General features: G+C 40.5%; 1 protein-coding gene across 7 annotated transcripts in view; it reads left to right on the plus strand.

The window, feature by feature from the left end:
* Positions 1-21,250, plus strand: part of DENND2B (DENN domain containing 2B) — a 151,567-nt gene that overhangs the window by 43,012 nt on the left and 87,305 nt on the right. Inside the window, exon 3 of one of the 7 annotated variants that reach the window (XM_039706913.1) lies at positions 14,201-14,297. The exons of the other annotated variants lie outside the window; for them this stretch is intronic. The gene's annotated coding sequence lies outside the window, so the exon portion shown is untranslated. The remainder of the gene's footprint in view (positions 1-14,200; positions 14,298-21,250) is intronic. 7 annotated transcript variants of the gene reach the window in all.

The raw sequence follows: 21,250 nt of genomic DNA on the forward strand, positions 1-21,250 counted from the left end.
CCATCAGCCAGTTATACCCTTTTCTGCTCCAATCTCAGTGCACAGTAGAATGTGCTGTCAGATTTTACATGCTCTTCTCTCCTATGAACACATTATCCAGGTTTCTGCTGAAACACATCATGAACTGAGGTCCCTGCTGTGATTTATTTACTATTGGCTGATGTGTATGGACAGCAGAAAACACATGTAGGCATGACTCAGTAAATAAATGTCAGCCTGACTTGGTGCTGTGTACTGCAATAGCACAGGATGCCTCCTGGGGTCAATAACCATCTACAAGAACTGGGCATTCAAAAGCAGCCCGAGGTCATCAGCCTGCAGCACCTTATCAGCAGTTCCCAGTGCAGTTCCTGTGCTCGTGACTCTGATAATAGCTGTGCTACCTCTTCTAAATGTGTGAGATACTCAGGTAGAGGAAGGCAGTGGAGCTATGCTAAAGGTTTTCATGATTTTTCTGTAAAATCTGTGCAGTCCTTGTTCTAGGTAGGGCAGGCTGATTGAAAAGTAACCATTTATCCAGAGATTTCAGGAGTCAGGGAATGGCTGCTCTGGTCAGGCTGTGAGATGTCCTGAAATTCTGAACAAATTCTTCTTTCTCCACCTCAGTATTTCCATGTAGAAACCTGGGCTGCATTAGGTGAATTCTCATGTGCACCAGCCTCTTGCTGAGCTGTATCAGGTATGTAATGTCATTTTGGCAGCTGCATTTCTGGTGAGATCTTGGCTACAGCAACTGTGCCCCTGGGCTGACTTGTCTTTCATGATCTGGCATCACGAGTCTCTCAAGGACACAGTGACAGGACAGACTCCAAAGTGAACTGCCACTTGTTCCTCAGAAGGGTGAGTTTTTACTACCTGTATTGGTGCCAAATGATATGCTGGCTTCTGGAAGCTTTGAAGTATTTACTATTGAAAAATGATTTGTCATGAGAAAAGGAGAAACCTGTTGCTTCCAGTGAGGGAACAGTCAACTGCTCCTGAGTCTGGGTGGAAAAGGGAAATGCTAGGAAATAGCTGGAGGAACAGGGCAGAAAAAAAAAGCCAGCTGATATTGTGAAGGAGTTGAGACAACATTGTTAAAACATAATTATTCTTCTGGCTTTTCTGTGAGGTGGGCAAAGTCAAAACCCTGGCTTCTGGTTCAGCTTATAATTTCAACACTTATCATTGCAAGATTTGCTTATGATCTGATTTAAAAGCAAATTGACCCATCATTGTAGACAGGGAATCCTGGAAAAGATTTTTTCACTATCATGGACACATGGTGCTCCCAAAACAAAACAGTCCAGGGACACTTGCGGCAGTGGGGTGATACTGGGACCTGCTGGGCTGTTTCACTGCTGAACAGGAGCAGCAACTCTTGCCCTGGACAGATTGCCCTTGTGACAGTGGCTCATTAAAATTGTCCCACAAGTTATGTTTCCATGACAGCCTCAGGTCTGACAAATGTGGCAAAGTTGTGTTATATCAGCAAATCCCCTGTGGGCCCTAGTCAGGAAAGCATATGGATAAGGAGAGAAAGTTATTCTTCCTGCTCTTTGTTACTGACCGACTGCTCTTTGTGTGTGAAGCAGCCAGCCATGACTGGCTACATTTCTCTGTAATTTGCAGTCCCTCCTGTGTGGGGCTGAACCAGTGCTGACTCAATAAGTTTTCCATTTGTTAAGAAGTTTTATTTATTGTTTGGGGTACCAAGTAAGCTCTAAAGGTCAGATTAAAGTTCTGGAGATCGAAGAACCAGTGGAGGTGCTACAGGGAGGCTTGGGCACCCTTGAATCAAACTGGCTTTTTTGCAGAACAGTTACAGAAATTTGGGTAGCTGTGTTGGCCAGGGTTGGACCTGTGGGGTGAGCAGTCAGACTTGTTCTCTTGCAGTTACTTAAAAAAAAAACAAACCAAAAAACCAGCAAAACACAAGAGCATGCCATTTATATTCAACTAATATCTTCCTTTGAACTTACTCAGTGAACACTACGAGATGCAGAAGTCTGCAACCACTTGTTATCTGTTAATATGTTGTATGCCAAATCACACTCATACATAAAACATGGAGAAAACAAAAAGATAAAATTATAGACATGGAGAACTCTCTTTCTATCATGTACCTATAAATTTTAATTTCTAGAAGGATCTGTAATACCAGTATTTTCCCCTCCTATGCAGGGAAGATAAAAGAAAGGAAATAATAGTTGTACAAGTAAGATAACATGACATAACTAATAAAAAGGAGGAGGGCTTTTTGAAGTAGAACAAAATTGTAGACACACAGTTTGTGGGGATGGGGAGTGAGGCTGTGGCTGAGCTCACCCCCAGTGGGTGCAGCTGTGCAGAGCAGCTGAGCAGTGCTGAAGGGAACGAGCCATGGGGAGCTGAGGTGTTACTGAGCAACCCCAAAGGGAGCAGAGGGCACACAGCTGCAGGGCATGGGCATGAGGGGTATGAAAGGCTGGGCTGGAGGACAAGCAGGGCAGAGCTTGTGGCCTTCTGGAGTGAGGGGATGTTACTTTGTATGGGCAGAACCCTGAAGCTTTCTGATGTGGTATGATGTTACTCTGGGTGGGTTGGAGCTTTCTGAAATTGTCTGGTGATACTCTGTGCATTGTGGCCCTTTCAGCTGTGACCTGTGCTGTGGGGTATGCTGTGACACATAACTGTCCCTTCCTTAATAGAATCACATCTGCTTAGAAGCATTCAGTCCATCTCTGAGGGGAATTGCAGACAGGATGCAGCTTTGCTAATATTGGCACATTTTGGAGCTTTTTTTTAACTGAAGTAGTAGACCCTTGGTGTCTCCATCAGAAGGTCACAAGTTAAATGCTGGTGTTACATTCAGGATGTCTCTCAGACAAAATTTTGTCACGTGCAAATAGCAAATTCTAGTTTCTGAGAGAGTGGTGAAACACTGGAGCAGGTTGCCCAGAGGATATGTGGATGCTCCAACTCTGGAAGTGTTCCAGGCCAGGTTGGATGGAACTTTGAGGAACCTGGGATAGTGGAAGCTGTCCCTATCCATGGCAGGGGTGTTAAAACTAAATGATTTTTAAAGGTCCCTTCTAATCCATACCATTTAATAATTACATAAACTTTGTGACACACCGAGCACAGTCAGTGGGAAGATGGAAGACAGGGATACAAATGGGTTTGTTCTCAAAGGATGCTATGCACCTCAGCACAACTGGGTATTTGGTGAGGGAATACCTTTGTTTTACAATTTTAACAAATTCAAATCTCTATTTTGAGAAAGAGAAAAAAGACTTCTTAAGGATGAGGTGTTGCTAAATTAATTATTTCTATGCAAGATTAAAATTCTGTTGTGTTTTTTGGCATTGAAAGTAGAAAAGGCAACATTTGAACACAGTCAATGAAAAGGAGCTGACAACCATTTTAGAAGTCATGACCTCTGTATGTAGGCTCTGCTGGCAGCAGTGGTGTGCAGCACTACCAATCATGTTGTATATTCTTTTACAAAACTACAGCAAAATGAAGCATTAGGTGGCTCATGCAGTTTACTGCAAAGTTTTCTTTGTCTCCTGGTAACAGCCAGTCCCAGCAATGTACTTCTTCCATTGAACCTTTGCAGGGATGGTGTAAGAAACTGTGTGGGTGACATCACAGCAAACTCCAATTGTCACAGTGTTTGAAGAGAAACTACTCAAGTGAGACCAACATTGTGAGTTTTGTTTGTGTAGTGTTCACTGTGCTAAGCCTTACTGTGTTTCTGAGGTAGTGGGTGTAATAATAACTGGATTAGTAAAGTTCAGGCCTGATAATCACCACTGTTAAACTGAGTAGAATATTGCCTTTTTCTAGCTGCAGCTCTTCTAGAAATACACACATTTTGATTCTCAAGAGCCATTAACTATCTTTAGGTTAAAAGGAAAGGGGAATGAGTCAATGCATATCAATTTGCTCACCGCTTTCTCCCATTCCTCTCACAAATCTGTGGCTAAAAATGCAGTACTCACAGAACCTCTCCATCCTGTATCCCAGTGAAGTTTGCATTTCTGTTGTTTTTCTACAACCAGCACATTCCTGTTGGCAGTTCAGGTGGGGAAGTGGAAAACCAGAATTGTGAAAAAGTGCTTTGTTTCTCAGCTGGCTGAATCCTAGCTTGCAGTTTTCATTCTACCTTGAAAATCATCTCCCAGAAAAATGAGTCTGAACACTAGACAGAATTCCTGTAAAAACTGAGTCATTGCAATTGTCAAGCAACTGTCTTAGTGACTGAGATGAACAGATAGCTAGGAATTTGCTGTAAATCTATGTTACACCATTCATGATGGTTTCTTTTTTGTGTAGTTATACAGGGAGAAAACCGACAGCATTGCTCTGAAACAGGTGGGTTTTTTTGTATTAATGGAGTAGCAGGCAAAACAAAAAATAGTGTGACTCATAAGGAGTAAGGTGGAGAATTAAGAGATTTTTCTCTCTTTTTTCCTCTTTCCTCATCATCAAAACCTTCCAACCAATACACTTTTTGAAGCAGTTCATGTTTTACGACTAAGTATTAAGTTTCCCCCACTTACACTAGCTAGGTGGATTATATATTTGCAGTTTCATAGCTGAGGCTTTATTAATAATCCTATGTATTCAGGTGAATAAACATGACAAATATCTTTGTGAGGGAGTTAACTTGCAATAAATCTGTGGTGTATTCAAAGCAGCAGATCAGGTCTCAGCAAAGTGTGTCTGTGAGTAGGTGATTATACAGAATTTTATTCTTCCTCTCTCCCTAGGTAAAAAGGACTATATTCAAAGGGGATGTGCAGGACACTGTATTCAGTTCTCTTCTTAGTCTGAAAGCTGTTATGGGTGGGAAAGAAATTTCCTGCATTCCCAGTTGTGGGAAAGACATGTGGACAAATGCCCTGAAGGGCAAGAGGTGTATAAGGCTGTCAAGAAACAAGGAAAAGAAAGGCATTAAAGCTAATTGGATAATTAGATCTCATTCAAGCAGTGATTCATAGAATTTGGTTTTGGCTGTCTTTGGACAGAAACTTTGGAAGAAGCAGTAGCCAAGAGATGATTGAAAATGCACCACAGCTCTCTTGGCACATTGCCTTCCAAAATAGATGGTGAAGCATCTCATTGGAGCCATTAGCTGCTGTGTTAAAAATGTTTCTTAGTCACAGAGCTACTCGGAGATGAGTTTTAAAAAGATATTCTGCAGCAGCTCTAGTCAAAGCAGGGTTCATTCTATATTGTCATCCATGCTGTCAAATGACTGCTCAGTGTCAGGCAAAGAGAGATGGAAGGTTTGAAGGGATCCTTGACTGTTTTATTAGGTGACCAGGTAGATAAAATATGTGAATGCAATGCAAAGAAGATGTGGTAGTGGCTTTAACTTATCAAATGGAAAGCTTTTTACTGCCATGTAAAAGTTTGGTTAATAGTTAACAGATTAATAAATTTTACTGTATAAGAATTCTATACCTGATGGCTGTCATAATTTCCTTTGTCTTCATTTAAAGGTTTATTCTGGTTTCTACTTCTCCGTATACTGTAAAAATCTGATTTGTGGTGTGGTATGAGTATGTAATGATCAACCCAGAGATTTCTGGTGCAATAATATCTGAGAAAAACTAGTATTTAAAAATGACAGTTTAAATCACAGATTGAATTGAGCTGAAGAACCATGTCAACAATTTCCCTTCCCTTTTTCCAGAAGAGGAAATTGTTCTAGCCCAGAAGTTGATGGGATGTTTTTTGTAATTATTTAAATTGCTTTTACCTTGTTGTATACTGGCAGCAGATACTTCTTTCATCTTGCTGTATGTGGAGAAGTATCAATGAAAATGTATTCAGCTCTGCTGCAATTTTTGGAGTGATCGTTTTGCCAGAGAAATATTTTAAGACACTGGAAAACTGTAGACGAATGCTGCAAAAAGCGGTGACCCATAGATTGAAATTTGTCATACCAGTGTTGCTGAATCCTAAATTCCTTTTAATTTGAACATCAGGGAGTAATGATTACCTAGAGAACCCTAATGAGGCTTCTGAAACAGCTCAAAGTTTAATTGATGTAAATAAACCTGCACCTTTGTGGCACATCTTAGCTGCAGAATATGCAATGACTGGGAAGCACTGGTTATTTTTTGGGGGGTTTGAAGTTGTCAGAGAGCATTACTGTGATTTTACACAGGGGTAATAGAGCTGGGCTGCTGCACAGACAGTTTAGTGGTAACTTAAAGACAGAGCCAAAGTCTGAGACCCCACTTATGCTGTTAGTGAGCTAAAAATCTGAGAACCCTCTTATGCTGTTACTAAGGAAAGGGCCTTTCTGATGCCTTTCCAGCTCAGACTGTTGAAGCTGTGTGTGCACAGCAGGTTTTCTTTTCTTTTAGCCGTATGGTATATAACTGGACTTGCTTCTTCATGTCTCTGGGCAGTCGGATTCTGCTGTATTTTCTCTTTATGGATGATCCTGGTTGAAAAGTCTGCTACTCTCCATTGCACTTGACAGAAAAAAATGTTAGGGATATGATTTTGAAACTGAAAAGTGCAGTACTCTAATAAATTGTGGCTCTCTGGTTGAACATGAGGATAAAATTCATTCCAGACCCTGTGTTCAAATGGAACAGTTTATGAATGGAAGCACAGCCTCGGGATTGTATTTCAGCATTAGTCTCTGGTTTGGAATTGTGCTGTTTCCAACACAGACAAGGATATATATTTTATAAGCTTTCATTCTTGCACTCTTCAGATTGTTCGAGGACAAAATCTCTTGTTCTGATGTTGGTAGTGGATTATTTGCCATAGGAAAAATATTTTAGATTTCTGAAAATAGCTTTGTATTTGGCTGAGGGAGAACTGGCTAATACTTAAGAGATATCATATTTGTATTTCCTCTGCTTCACCTTAATTTCTTACTAGCCATGTCTTGTTTTATGTTCATCCTGTCCCAGCACTGATGTCTGTCGGATGGGGACAACTCTGTCAAATGGGATCACAGCCATGTGTGCTGTCATTTGAACAAATGTGTTCAATGAAGGGCACCAGCTGCAGTAAGTGTCAGTTAGTATTTGTTGTATTCAGATGGGCAAGATGAAATACAAGAATGGTGTAGTTATTAAGAAAACAACCAAATCAGGAAAAAACATGCTTAAGCAGCACCTATTAGGAAACTAGGAGTCTTGGACTGAAGTCTGTGAAAGTTCCAGCCTCTGCTGCAGAGAAACAGCAGCTGAGTAATAGATGCTTAAAGATGAAGACCAAGCCAAACCTCCTGTCAGTTAACATACTGTGGTTTCACCCACTGCTTAGAACTGTTTAGTTTTAAACCTCTCAGATGGTTTATGTTACAATGTTGACAGAAACAAAAATGAGATACAAAAAGAAAAGCTTAGGGAAAAAAGCTCGAGCTGTGATTTTACATATGTTAACTGGAAATTTAATTTTTTTAAAATGTGTTGTTTCTCACTGGGATATTTAAAGATGCTGAGCTCCTATAACTTTGGCTAAGAAATGTTTATTGATGTCTAGCAATTTCTTCATCTCAACTGACAAGACCAAGTGTCTTGGTTTTACTGATTAATAAGGAGGTGAAAGACCTTTGTTCAAATAGGATGTTTATTCAGTCTATCAAAACATCAGTTACTCTTTTTTGTTTTAATAATTGGAAATAATTAAAAGGGGGACTATAACAAGTCTTCTTATTTCAAGTAGAAAAATGTGATAGAGCTACAGCAGTTTGTAACATCAGATGGACTGAATTGTTCAGGTACCCAAATATGAAGGACACATGAAAACAACTGTTCCAGCAAAAAAAAAACCTCTGAAAATATTCAAACCCCACCCTGGATAAGATCCTGTGGAACCTGCTCTAGGTGAACCTGTAGCAGGAATTTTGGACTGGATGGTTTTCAGGGGTCCTTTCCAACTCCTGTTATTCTGTGATTCTGTGACTCTTCTAGCATGCTTGGAAATGGCAAGTATAGTATGTTTTCCAGAAGAGGAAAATTCAGGTCATTGATTCTGATTATGATAAACCAGCTTGGAGGGAAAGGACACGTGGAGCCTTGGAGTTTAAAAGTGAAAGGTAGATTGTGCTGAACAGTCTGATAACTCTGATTGCTCTACTGTAGACTCAGAGAAGTGGCATGCTTGTTCTTTTTGGACTTTTGCTCAGCAGAGCCACGGAGAGAAATTTAGAATCAGTAGAGCAACTGGAAAGTGAATTGATAAGGATGTTAAGATAAGACTACTGTTGAGAGAACAATATCCTGTTGTACAGAGCTTATTAATGAACTACTACATAAGTGTCATGAGACTATTTTCATCCACTATCTCCATAAAAATATTCATTAAAAGGAATATGCAGTTAGATTTGCTCCCTCTGTGCAGCTGAGTTGGTGATTTTTACACTGAGATAAGGGAAATGGCATGACAATGTCATCACCTGAAGATTAAGTTGGGCCCTGTTGGGCCGAAGGCAAGCAAACACAAATTTTAACTGAAACCAATCTTATCACAAGAACTAGGGACTATAGGAAGTGGAGAGCAAGCCAAGATTGCTATTGGGGCAGATCCTTCAGGTCTCTCATTTAGTATGCAGAAGAAACACCCTTCTCTTCAACTGCTGATTATGATTTAAAATATTTATTGTTTTCAGTTTTAGTTCAGCTTCTTTTAATAGCCCTTACTGGTAAGAATATGTGTAGGCAACAAAGTGGGAACGGATGTTGCAAGTCTTTTACTGACTCTTTGAAAGCTGTAGCACAATTGAGATAAATTAGTAGTACCAGCAGCCTGTGAACTCTTCTCAAGAATGTTCTCTTAAAACAGAGGGTAGCAATCTGGGTCAAATCCATCTGTTAAGTGACATACTAAATTTTTTTGTTGTTGTTGCCAAGGCATTAGTTTAAATAGTTTTTTGTCTGCATGTTTCTATTCTTTGTTTCTTAATGGAAGCATTAATGTGTATTTTTAAAATGCTTTTCTGTCCATAAACCATAACTTGAATCTTTTCCAAAAGAATTTTTAATAATAGTTTCTGCTAAAACTAGTTATTGGGGGGGATTCCTGTGCTGTTTGATAGAGGAAGTGTGGGTTTTCTTTGTTGTTTATAGTGCCCAAAGAGAACTTTAATTTTCATTCCCACAACACCCCCTAACAAACCCTGAACAGCCATGTTTTACCCAGGCTCTCAGTGAGACTCAAATTGCTTAGCTAATCTGAACAGGGCTGTTGGACCCCTTCAATCAAAGTCAACACTTCTTTTCCCCTTCCCAGTTCCTTACAGAGAAGATTATTTCTAATTTAGTCTTTGTTTCTCCTTAGATGGTTGAGTTTCCAGGTGACTGGGTAAGTCAGGCAATAGTAATAATAGAGGTTTTGCACTATGTAGTGCTAGATAAAATAACAACCAAAGGTAGATAAACTTTATATGAAACAAGTAAAACACTTCACTAAATTAGAACTGAGTAAACACTTTTTACCTTGATTTACCTTAACCTTCTCACTAAATTTTTCAGACAACTTGCTGTCTTAAATCTTCTATATGATCTGTGGACATCAAAGCAATCTTGTCTAATAGCATAATGATTAATGGGGCTTGGCTGAAGCAGGGTAACTTTGAAGGGAAATATTTAGCTGGCAAGTAGCTTTAACTTCTTCCAATAGAAAAAGTATTTCTTAAAATGTATTTGCTTCCCTTTAACACAGGTAAAGTACCTTGCTGACAGTGTTTTGAAAGACTTCTGCGATACTTTTAAGGAGATTGTTATAGTGTATCCTCGTGTGGAATTTTGGCTTTGTTTTTTTTGTCTATTTTCATTGAGCATTCACTTGTGGAATTAGTCTGAAAATGTGCTGTATTGAATGACATACACTGAAAGTCTCTCTCTTTTCTTGTGAGAAACAAGATTCCTTTTGCAACCTGAAAGCCTCTTTGTGTGTGGCAGGAGTGAAATACCTTCTGAGAAACATGAAGCTCAGCAGATGCTCTCTTGAAGGTGTCTGCGCAGCCATCCCTTGGACTGACTGCTGAGCTTATTACTTTTGTGTTGAATTGTCTGCTTAAAGCAGCACTGAAAATTAATGCTCATTCTAGCACTTGTACAGCACTGTGAAATACACAAGATACAGAAGAAACTACTCTCCCTTCCCCACAAATTATGTGTAGAGAAACAAAATGCTGGGTGCATCATTGTGCATTGGCTCACCTTTAGTTTTAGATTTAAATGTTGTAGTGCCATGTAAGAGCGTAGCCATAGTGGGCATCTGAAAGGACTCGCTGTTAGCAGCCTGTTGGGTTTCAACTATGCTATTCATATGATTATTTCCTCCCTCCAGCTGTTTCCACAAATTGGAAAGGCTTTATTTCGGTTTATAAATGCCATTTCTCCATTGTTCATACCCACAGATATTTTCCATGCCCAAATATCCATCCTCCCAAGAAAAGAAATCCTGACCCTATAAAAGAAGGTATGTGGAAGGATCCTTTGAGGAGAAAGTGCAAAATGGCACAATATTTGATTTGCCATCTGCAAAGTTTCAACAGCTGGTATTCCTCTGTTGTGTGTCTGTGGGTGGGGACATGGGGCACAGAGCAGAATATGAGTGTTGCATTGGGTGTGGTTGCATTTCCAAAGAGCTCTCATTTTTTGTGTTGTGGCTCCAGCTTTCCCATTAAAACTGGAAGGGCCAAAACTCCCTTCTGTGAGAATTGAATGGAGTAGTTGCTTGATGTTTTGCTACAGCATGAGGTGAATTTATCACACACAGAGAGACTCCAACCTCACTGGGTTTTTGATCAAAAGACTGGTCAAAAAGTTGAGAAAATGCAGTTTTCTACAAGAGCAGAGATAATACCTTGAAGCTGCCATGAAATTAAACTGCACTTTGAAAAAAACCCTCAAACTTCAAACCATTTTCTCACATACATTTTCTTTAGAGCCTCACCTAGAACACAGTTACTGTGAAGAATCAGCCAAAGTGAATTTCATGTTTTTCACACCTTTAGATTCCCTAGGATCAGAAAAAAACTTCTTAACATGACTTTTGCATCTAAAACATAGGATGAAGTAAACCTGTTGCATGTGGATGTCCCATCATGCATTCTTCTTTAGATTAAATGGGAGAATATTTGTTTGGGAAAAATGAGGTAGGAGTTCAGATATTAAGTAATAGGCACACACTAGAAGAAAGAGGCAGTTTTTCCATCAGGAAGCTTCAGGAATTCATGCTCTGTAGGAACCTGTGAATCCTGGTGCATTTTAACACCTACAAATTTCTACAGAAATTATCAGTTAGAACATCTCATCCCTAAATCATCATATGAGTAGCTAGTCACAAAAGGTATTTGAACTGGATTCATAATCTTATAAATCTTTACCTTTTGGAGTTGCAGAAGGCATTTTTTTTCATTGTAGCAGGGTGGAATTTGCTGTCAGTCAGCTTTTGTCCACTGTGCACTGGGCACAGGTACAATTTTATCTTCCTCTATAACACAAATCCCCTTCCTGGCACCACAAAAATGTTCATAGATATTTATCTACCTTTTGGAGCACTAGGACTGAGTTTTGAATGAATTGTGGCCAAGTTCGTGGTACCAATGGAAACCACATGGAATCTGGCAATGCAGATTTCATGCCAGACAAAACTGTTTCATATCTGTCTTGAATGTTTTGATTTGTTCATTAATCAAACACAAGTGAAAATACATTCACAGGAAGCTGATACTGAAGAGTTTCTGTGTAATAGATTTTTTTTTTACCTTAAAAGATTAATTCTTTTGTGATGGTGGAATTTTTAGTAGGAAAGTGTTATTTATATACTCTGTGTGTATACTTTATTCTGCTAAATTTACTTACTGGAGAAGAAGTTTTATTTGTGAAGTTTATTATCAGATTGTGCTTGCAGTACCTCTATCTGTAGCAATTTGTTTATTCCTAGATGCACATTTTAAATTCTCTGTTACCCGCTATTAGGAAGATGAGTGTGTATGCACCTGAACTGAAGGAGGAACAGTGAAAGGAGTAGGAAACAGGAGAGAAGTCGGAGCTGTAATTTCCTTTCTCATATCACCTTCTATGAACAGTAGCAAAGGAGTGTCTGAAACTAGAGTTAAGGTGAGAACTGCATAAGCATAAACTCTATGAAAGAAGAATAGAATTGTAGAACCTTTCACTAAATGACCTGTATGCTATCAGAGAATAAGCGGAGGTGGAAGGGACCTATGAAGAGCATGGAGCCCAACTCCTGGCCTTGCACAGGACACCATAAAAGTCACACCAGGTGCTTGAGGGCATTGCCCAAATGCTTCTTGAGCTGTGTCAGGCTGGTGCTGTGACTACTGCCCCAGGGAGCTGTTCAGTGCCCAAAGACCTTTTGAGTGAAGAACATTTTCCTAATATCAAGCCTAAACTTTCCCTGGCAAAACTTCGGGCTGTTCCATAATTGATAATAGCAAAATCTGCTTTGACAGTTTTGTTGTGAGTAGGTAGGTCCAGTTCTTAAAGTCTGGTTGATGCAGAGTTATTGTCTACAGTAACCACACTTCAAAAGAAACAATAAAAATATTTTTGTATAGGGAGCAGATCCAAATTGCACTTCTGCTGCATTCAGCCTAAAACCATAGGAAAGAAGAAAAGAAAGATGAATTCCAGCTTTAGTGCCAGTGCCATTCTAAAGCTTGCTCAAATATGGACTCCCATGACATGGGGAAAGTTTGAGTCAAGCACTGCTGTAGGCTCACTCATGTTTGAAGCAAGCGAGCACTTGTGTTCAGATAATAGAATTTATACCCTGGTCTTGTTGTGAAGAAGATATTTCCATATGGGTGCTATACCAAATTTACCCCACTGTGTGTGGAATGTTTTCTGCTTGGCAAAAGGCCAAAATGTTCCCTGCAAGGGAGAAGGGGCTGAAATTTTATCTGATCAGAGTGTTAATCTGTGTCCCTTAGGCTTATCTTGTGGCTGTTTCTGTGTTGCAAGGGCAATGCTGCATATGCCTTTTCAATGAGATCATTGCAAATTCAAATTGCTATTAAATTATATTTTACTCACAGTTTTGAACTGAGCTAAAGTAGGAGCACCAGTGCTAAAACTTTGAGTAGAAATGTTGGTGCTGGAGCAACATTCCAAAAGCTGTCTGGATAAAATTAATGATTTCACACAAATATTTCAAGTTAAGGTTACGTGTTTCAATATTGTTAAACATAAGTGGTAGCACATTATGGCACTGCAGCCAACCTGGAAACAAGAAATGGGGACTCTATTCCTGCACACACTGGCTACTTGTTATTCCTGGACACATCCAGCTGACTGTAAGGGCATGGGATCACATTTTCTACCTGACACGTTTCTGAGGCTGTGCTCTCCCGTGCCCTCTCTGGCATTACAGATGTTCAGACTTGGATTGCAAGCAGAGAAGTGGGATTTGGGAAGCTTGGGAGCATTCTTCACAGGCCTGTGTGACAGGGGCAGTGCTTGTCTGACAGCCCCTGTGGGTCTCTCTCTCCCCAGTCTGAGAACAAACCAGTTCAGGCTGTAATGCTCCTCTGTGTCAGGTTTACTCCTGCTCTGTGGGCTGTGAAGAAAGATTGTTCCCTCAGCAGAACTCTCCAGCACAGTGAGTCTATTCAAGTCTGCATCTGGGAAGATAGTTAGTGCCTTCATTTATGAAATTCCTATCATAGAAGTGTGAGTTCTTTGCAACAGCGGCTGGTCTCTTGAGAAGTTTCCAACATGTCATGTACACAGCTGCATGTAAATCATTTTCATAAAAGGAAAGAAGAGAAGCTCTTTCAAATCATCAAATACCATCTCCCAGCGTGTGAAGGTTTAAAAGATATGTGATACCATTCACAGTTTGTTTGTGGATTTGTTTCTGTTTGTCTGCTTCTAAACCCCTGTGGTTCCCTCCTGCCACTCTGGATGCGGTGTGCCTGGGAACAGAGCTAGAGTTTCTGTGGCTGCTGCCTGGTTTTCTATCTCTGCTGGGAAAGGCTGCTGCTGCTGCAGAAATCCTCAACAGAAACTCCACTGGCAGGAGCCACTGTCCAGAGTGGTTTGGTGGCTGCAATCAGTTCCAGTGGGTGGATGGGGAAGTGTTTCCCTGCCTCCTCCTACAAGGAATGTTAAAACAGGTTTAAGTGTTTCCAGTTGTTTCTCTGCCTAGTGGTTGGAGGCTTGATGAAAGGTGATTTATAACACTTTTGCTTGTGGTAGTTTGTTGAAACTTTCCTTTCATGCAGATGGCAAAGGTCAGTGCTGTGGGAGCTGAACCCTTTCCTTGGGAAAGCGCCTCTGCTGATGGCTGTGGATACCTGTGACTGAGCCATAGGTGGGAAGGTACTGTCTTCAACTCACAATCAGCTTGTGGTAGTAAGGGAAGAAAGCTTGTTTACGTGGCTGTTATAAAGCCTGGGGATATCACTGAGGACCATGATATCATTTAATTTTCAATACATCCAGTTCTTTATAATCTTATCTTATAAAAATGTCCTTTTCTAGGAAGAAACAGCTCCTTCTCTGTTGGATCTTACCGACATTTTTTACATTTGTGAAGGGCAACTCTTGAAATTCCTTCTGTTTCTTCTACTGGCTTTTCGGTGTAGATTCACACTTTCCTTTTTTTTCTTCTTGGTTTTAGTGTGGAAGAGTCAAATTCCAGCAAGGCTGACTTAGTGAAAACTGAATTAGTGTTGATGGCTGGAGAGAAATGTAACTTGATCTTCTGTCTCCAGTGCTTGAATCAGGAACTGAAATAATTGTTGTAAGACTCTGGTCAAGTTGCCAGAAAATGGAGCGGTGCTTCTGCCAGATGGTCACCGCAGAAGTGCCAGACATTCCTCCCCTCTTTAAGCCTGCAAGTGTGTGTGTTTGAGAAGGAAAATACACATAGGCAGCAGGGAACTGAAATGCTTTTCTCCCTCAGATGCTTGCTGAGTGTGCAGGGCTGTGCTGTGGGCAGCGCCCATAGGGATATCGGTGTGTGATGGCAGGCGAAGGGAGGCAGGCACAAAGGCTTGAGCACAGCAGATGTCTCTGTTGAGCAGTGACATTAGTCACTCTGTCACAGGGCTTGACAGAAAATATGTGGTAAATCTACCAGAAATGGGGCTGCAGGGCCCATCATACAGCAAGAGAAGCTAGCTCAGTGCCTGAAGGAATTGTGGCTCACTGGAAGAGATGATGTTGCCTGTCAGCTGTGGAGCCCAGCTGTACTGGTTAATGATTGGTGCCTTTAATTGAAACCATTGTGCACTACTACAGCCCTGTCTTGTAGGAACTGCTGGTGCCATAAATCTTGGTTTTTTCCATATTAGAAAGCTGTGTTCTTTGGGGATGTTGAAGTGTCTCAGACTTTTTTCTTCCCTGCCACATTTTTGTTGCTATAGCTACTATAATTTTCATTAACAAAGGGAATAAGGAGTAGTTTGCTCTGCTTAGTTTGTTATTGTCATTCTGCTATATTGTCATTCTGCCAATATTCTCTCAGTCATTTCTCTTCTCTTTTTTCTACAATCTCCCTTAGAACCAATTCTGTAAAGACTGCAGGAATCTAGGAACTGCAAGTCTCCTGCAATCACTGCAGGGCTGTGTGAGTGGGGGGGAATGAGGCTTCTACCCATGAATCAGGGACTCAAAAACTTGAATTTAGATTTGAGTTTGTGTATTGAATCACCAGTTATGCAGACCCTGAGAACTTCTCACTCATGGACTTGAACTTGCTTTGCAGGACTGCAGCAATTTCTTTCTCTTTTGGTGAAGTCTTATGCCAGTATTGCAGATCCATTTTTCTTGAAGCATCTTAGATAAAATTCCAAGTTTGTTCCATGAGGAAGATTTTAGCCGTGGAATGAAAACATCCTCAAACATGAGGAACAGTGGGCTGTTTTCTCTGGGGGACATGGAGTGTGTTCCCAGTGTGGAAGGGGGAAAAGGGGGCTGTATTTATCTTCTTACCTGGGGTTTCTTATTGCCCTTTCATCTTTCTGAAAAATCTCTTCACTTTCCTGTTTCCCATTTGTGTTTTTCTCACAGTATGTTAGCTATCCTTCACTTCACCTTTGCTCTACCGGTCTTGAACTCTTCTGATGTTTGTCTGGACCTCACCCCTCCTCTCTGCTGCTTTTTTTGCCTGCATCCTCTCTTTCAGCAGCTAGGAAGGAGGTTGGGGTTCACTCATTTTTCTGGTTCCATGCTTCTCTCTGATAATTCTTTACTTAGTTGTCTGAGGTGGGAACTTAGGTAGGGCATGGACAGCATGTTTCAGTCAGGCTGCTCACACCTCATTGCAGTTCATCCTCCTGGGAGCACAGGGGACTTGGGCTTGTTTCTTTTGGCTTGGGACATGTAGAGTTGGAAGGAGAGGGAGGTGATGGCCAAGGTGTTCATAGACATGAAGGGAATCTGAATCAGAAAGCCACTGTGCATGAGAGAGCTGCTCATTGCCTCAAATCAGGCCAGTTTTATGACTATCTCTGGTACAGCAGGGGTATTTGGAGATTTGGATAGATTCCTGAGGTAGTAGGAAAAATAGGAGCACCTTTGAGAAAATGGGCCATTCAGCCAGATGCCAGAATGTGGGTGGTGGGCTTTAATCTCTGGCACTGAATTTGCAGATCTTACCTCTAACCTGTGGCTGAAATCCATGTCAGAGCTCCAGCACAGCTCAGAGCTTCTGCATCCTGCAGATGTTGTTTTAAGTGCAAGAATGTAATTTCTAAATGTAAACAGATACCTTCCTGAAAGGTTCCTGCACAAATCCCTAACACAAACAATGGACTTAGTTGCCATCCCATTTGTTGCTGCTTATGTCTGTGTCCAGGTTCACTTCTGGATGTACTTTGGATACAGGGGAATTAAGATCTTCTCTAGGGGAATTAAAATCTTTTGTGTGCCTTTCTACAGATTCCCTGGGTAACTGCCAAGAGCTGAAAAGACAGACCCAATGTTCTCATAGCTTTGGACAAGCCAAGACAACTTTGGCCAGTGTTTTCTACTTACATCCATGAGGTCTCCAGCCCATACCTCATCCTCCCAGGGTGCTTTTATATCATCATATTGAGACAGTTCATGCAAATTAATAGTTTCTTCCTTGGAAGCATTAGCACTTCCAGCTTGGGTATCAGGACAGGACCTGCTTCTGGGAGATACTGGCTCAGAACAGTCACTAACACACAGTGATCTAAGCAGAAGGAGATGGATGGTATCACCACAGGTCAGCTCTTGACTGTATTGAGGTATCCAAAGATGATTGCCCTTCCTCCTATCGTGTGTCATTACAACACTTTGCAAGGCCTATAACTGCTAATAATTTTACAATTCTTACTCTAGCAGGGCTCTGAGTGGGAGCCACATGTGCCTGACAGGAAGGGAGGTGTGCTGACAACTCTGGGCACAGCAGCTTCCTCTGTAGGATGGCTGTGACCCGTGTTTTTCCTCAGATGATGCTCTAACAAATCAAAACCTACAGCACTTGCAAAACCAGGGTACTTCTCAGCTGTCTGGCAGACTTTGTCAGTCAGCCTTGGTGTGAGGAGGAGGGTTCAGTCATGGGTGTCAGCTCAACTGGGAAGTTCCTTCTAAGACTTTTGTTTTTGTTTGTTCGCTCTGTGAATTGTATTGGGATGTTTTTAGGACTGGTCACACCCTGTGGGAAATACCAAAGGACATTTTCTCATCTCTATTTTCTCATTTATTGTATCCTTTGTGACACAAGAGATATTAATGAAAAAGCATCTTTGTTCCTCAAAGCTCTATTCCTTAGCAAATATATAATTTGGTTTTTGTGTCACAAGAAGCAATTCATTATTGTGCAGATGGTGTTAATGTCACTATTAGAGCATTATGACTTCACTGAGGAGTAAGCAACAGGTGAGCTCCTGAGACTTAAATGGTTGTTTTTATGCAAAATCCTGAGGATGAAGGGAAAGAACAAAGGAAGAATCATATCAAAGCTTTCTGTGTATGTTGGGCATAGTTTCTAAGTAGACCTTCTCTACACTGGTGTCTCAAATCAAGACGTTTAAGCTTGAAATAGTCAACATATTTTTTAAAACCCAAATATTTTCTTTAGCCTACACAGGGAAAGACTAATTTCTGATTCAATAACGGACACATTTTCTGTCCATGCCTCCTTCTCTAAATGTCTTCTTCCTTGATTTTCATGTTGTTTTCCTTTCATTTGGAAGCAGTGATGGCCCTAGGATTGCTAAGGGTAATAGAGGAGTTTAGCCCTAAGTTCTTACCTAGTTCAGGCATTAGGTTTGGACTGCAGTGTATTTCAAGTGAGGTCTCTTGTCTCCACCAGGTATTGCCCATTTTCAATTAAGGGGGCGGGGGAACTATAGCTTGAGAGAAGATAAATGAAGTAATAAGGTAAAGTAGGGTGAGGAAGATAGAATAAAGGCACAAAATAGGAAAGAACAAGAACATCAGAAAAGGGACAAGCATTTTAGGTGGCAGAAAAACAGGAAAGGAGGGTGAAGGGTGTGTGGAGAGCTGTCTTTGATTTAGGCAGAGTGCCTGGGGGAGGTAACTTCTCTTCCTTCCAGTAAGTGCTGCAACGTCAGTTTTGCAGTAGTACCAGTTCAGTTCAGTGGGGACCAAACTGCTGAGAGGGAGGTTTGGGCATTGCAAGGGTCAATGGCAACCAAGTTCACCACTCCTGCTGGTTATAGCAGGAAGTTTGTGCTAGAATTAAAGTTGCCACCTAGCTGCAAAAGCTTAGCAGAGAGATTGGTCACTGATTTGGTTGAAAACAAGCTGTGGCTTATAGGGCGGGAAATTTTGGATGAGCCCGTGGAGTTAATCCCAGTCCAGAGAACAGGTATTCCTGATGGAGTCTGGCAACAAGGTTCTCAGGAGTCTCTGTAGGTGCCCTCTCAAGGCAGGAATCTTTAAATATTTTATTGGGCTTCCCAGTTCATCAGAACTGACATGGTTCTGGAAGGACATAATTATCTGTTTTACTGGAAGGGAGCAGGCAAATTGCCACAAAGCAGGCTGCAACTCCTAAACAAAAGTTCAGCTGCACTACACCTCTTGACATGTGGGCAAGCTCCCTTAAAGCACTCAGAAAAGCAAATTAATTTGTTAAACTAACTTCTTAATGGCTACAGCAATTCTGTTGCAGCTACGGTTAAGGGAAAAATAAGTAGACACATAAATTATTAAAAATATATTTTTGAAAGTTTGTATTTGTTGCAATTTTCCAAAAACATGAGTTTGTTTTAGCAGCCTGTAGTTCTTCCCTGTTATGACTTCCTGTTATGTCTCAAGGTCTCTGCTGTGTGGGACAGACCAAAAGAGTAATATTTTCCCATATTTTCCAGATCCCAGATCAGTGGAATTTCAAGGGGAAGGTAATCTGCATTAAAAACTCAATCACAACTCAAGATCTCAAGTAGATTTCAAGGCATGTTAATGATGATGCCAGGAGAGGGCTTATTTAGAGGCTTCCTTCTCAAGTCATCAGACACCACATGTAGATTCTTCTGGGTTCATTGATATTCACCTTCCACAGAAAAAGAGGAAGGAATCAGTTCTTAGAGTGTGCTAATTGTGTATTAGAAAGCAGGAGTCTTTCTTAAGCTATAAAACAATTAAAATGTTGTGTTGCCTTGACTTTTCAGGGGCTCACTCCAAGCCTCACTCCTCAACCCATTCCCATTCACAGCTTTTTTAGTGAAAAAAACCAACAACTTCCACTTTTTCAGTAGTGGGACAGAGAGTGGGTTCTTCCAAAGTGTTGGGATGTTTCAAGAAATTGAGGATAATTTTAAACAGCAGAGAGGAGAAGCAGAAGGTTTATCCCTCTAGGGGCTCACTCCAAGCCTCACTCCTCAACCCATTCCCATTCACAGCTTTTAGTGAAAAAAACCAACAACTTCCACTTTTTCAGTAGTGGGACAGAGAGTGGGTTCTTCCAAAGTGTTGGGATGTTTCAAGAAATTGAGGATAATTTTAAACAGCAGAGAGGAGAAGCAGAAGGTTTATCCCTCCCCTGCTAATACCTGTTAATGGAATTAGACATTCAGTGGTGCTGTACTGTTCATTAGCCCAAAGTGTGATGGCTTTCAGTGCCTCATAAAAAAACTCCAAGCTACAGCTTAATTAAAAAAGTGTAAGTATACCATAAACGGGGGAAGATGATCTGTAAGGAACATTCTGTCATTGGAGCTTCTTGCAATGATAAAGATCTCAGGAAACATCCACTTTGTAGCAGCCCTTTTTTGTCAGAATGCTGAACCTTGCCTGGCAGGAGCAGCAGATCCCATGTTGCCATCACCTAATTTCTCATATTTGCCGTCATCTTTAGTTTTTGATCCTGATAAATGGTTTGTGGATTTTTCAGGCAAAATTGATATAATGATTCTACCATTTGGGCTCATTAAATTGCCCATTTGAGAGCCATCCTAGTAAAATTAGTGAAACCATGTCTGGAGCAAAGCAAAAATTATGGCTAAGTAAGGAATTCAGATGAATTCTTTACATTTACAAATAAAACAGAATTCTGCATTTTTAGACCAGGTTTGTTAGATGGTTTATGAGACAATGTAGAATCTGTGTGACATGAATAGTTTTGGATTTGTTTTTAACAATATGTCACAAGACTTGAGAGATTTTTTGAAGAATAATTTGCAAATACTGTAATGTGGAATGCTCTCACCCAAGCCCAAGGGATGTGCTTCTGACCCTACAAAGATTCAATAAACTTGCAGGCTGTCAGACTCATTTGAAGGCTATAAAATAACTTTCTACATAACCATAACTTTCTTTCCTTGTTTCTTTGTCTATTTTATTTTTCTCCCTTTATTTTTGGGATTATGTGGATTGGTGGGTGAGTTTTTTGGGTGATATAAGTCCTTCCTTGCAGGCACCTCTATAAATGGCTGAATACTTTTCTGCCATGTTCATGTTGTTTGCAGTTTTTCTGCATATGCTGGGATGATATCAGCATCATCTGCATTAAAATATTCATCCAAAATAAGCATTAAAGGAAAATTGAATAGAAAAGTCAGTTGATATCACCATATATATCATAGTCCCAACTGCATGGGAAGAAACACACTTATATCAGTAAATTTGACATATCTTGAGAAATTGTATTTAAGAACTCAATTTATCTTTAGTTGAAAACAAACCACTTTGTTCTACTTGACATTTAAGAAGGCTTTGAAATGTAACATTTAAATAATCACTCCTTTTAAATGTTGATGATGATGATTTCTATCAAGCTTTGATGTACTTTTCTTCCCTCCTCTCCCATCTGATTTTGGGTATGGGAAAAGTGA

Source organism: Passer montanus, unplaced genomic scaffold (assembly GCF_014805655.1).
Source record: "Passer montanus isolate IOZ18808 unplaced genomic scaffold, ASM1480565v1 scaffold2, whole genome shotgun sequence".
NCBI lineage: Eukaryota > Metazoa > Chordata > Aves > Passeriformes > Passeridae > Passer > Passer montanus.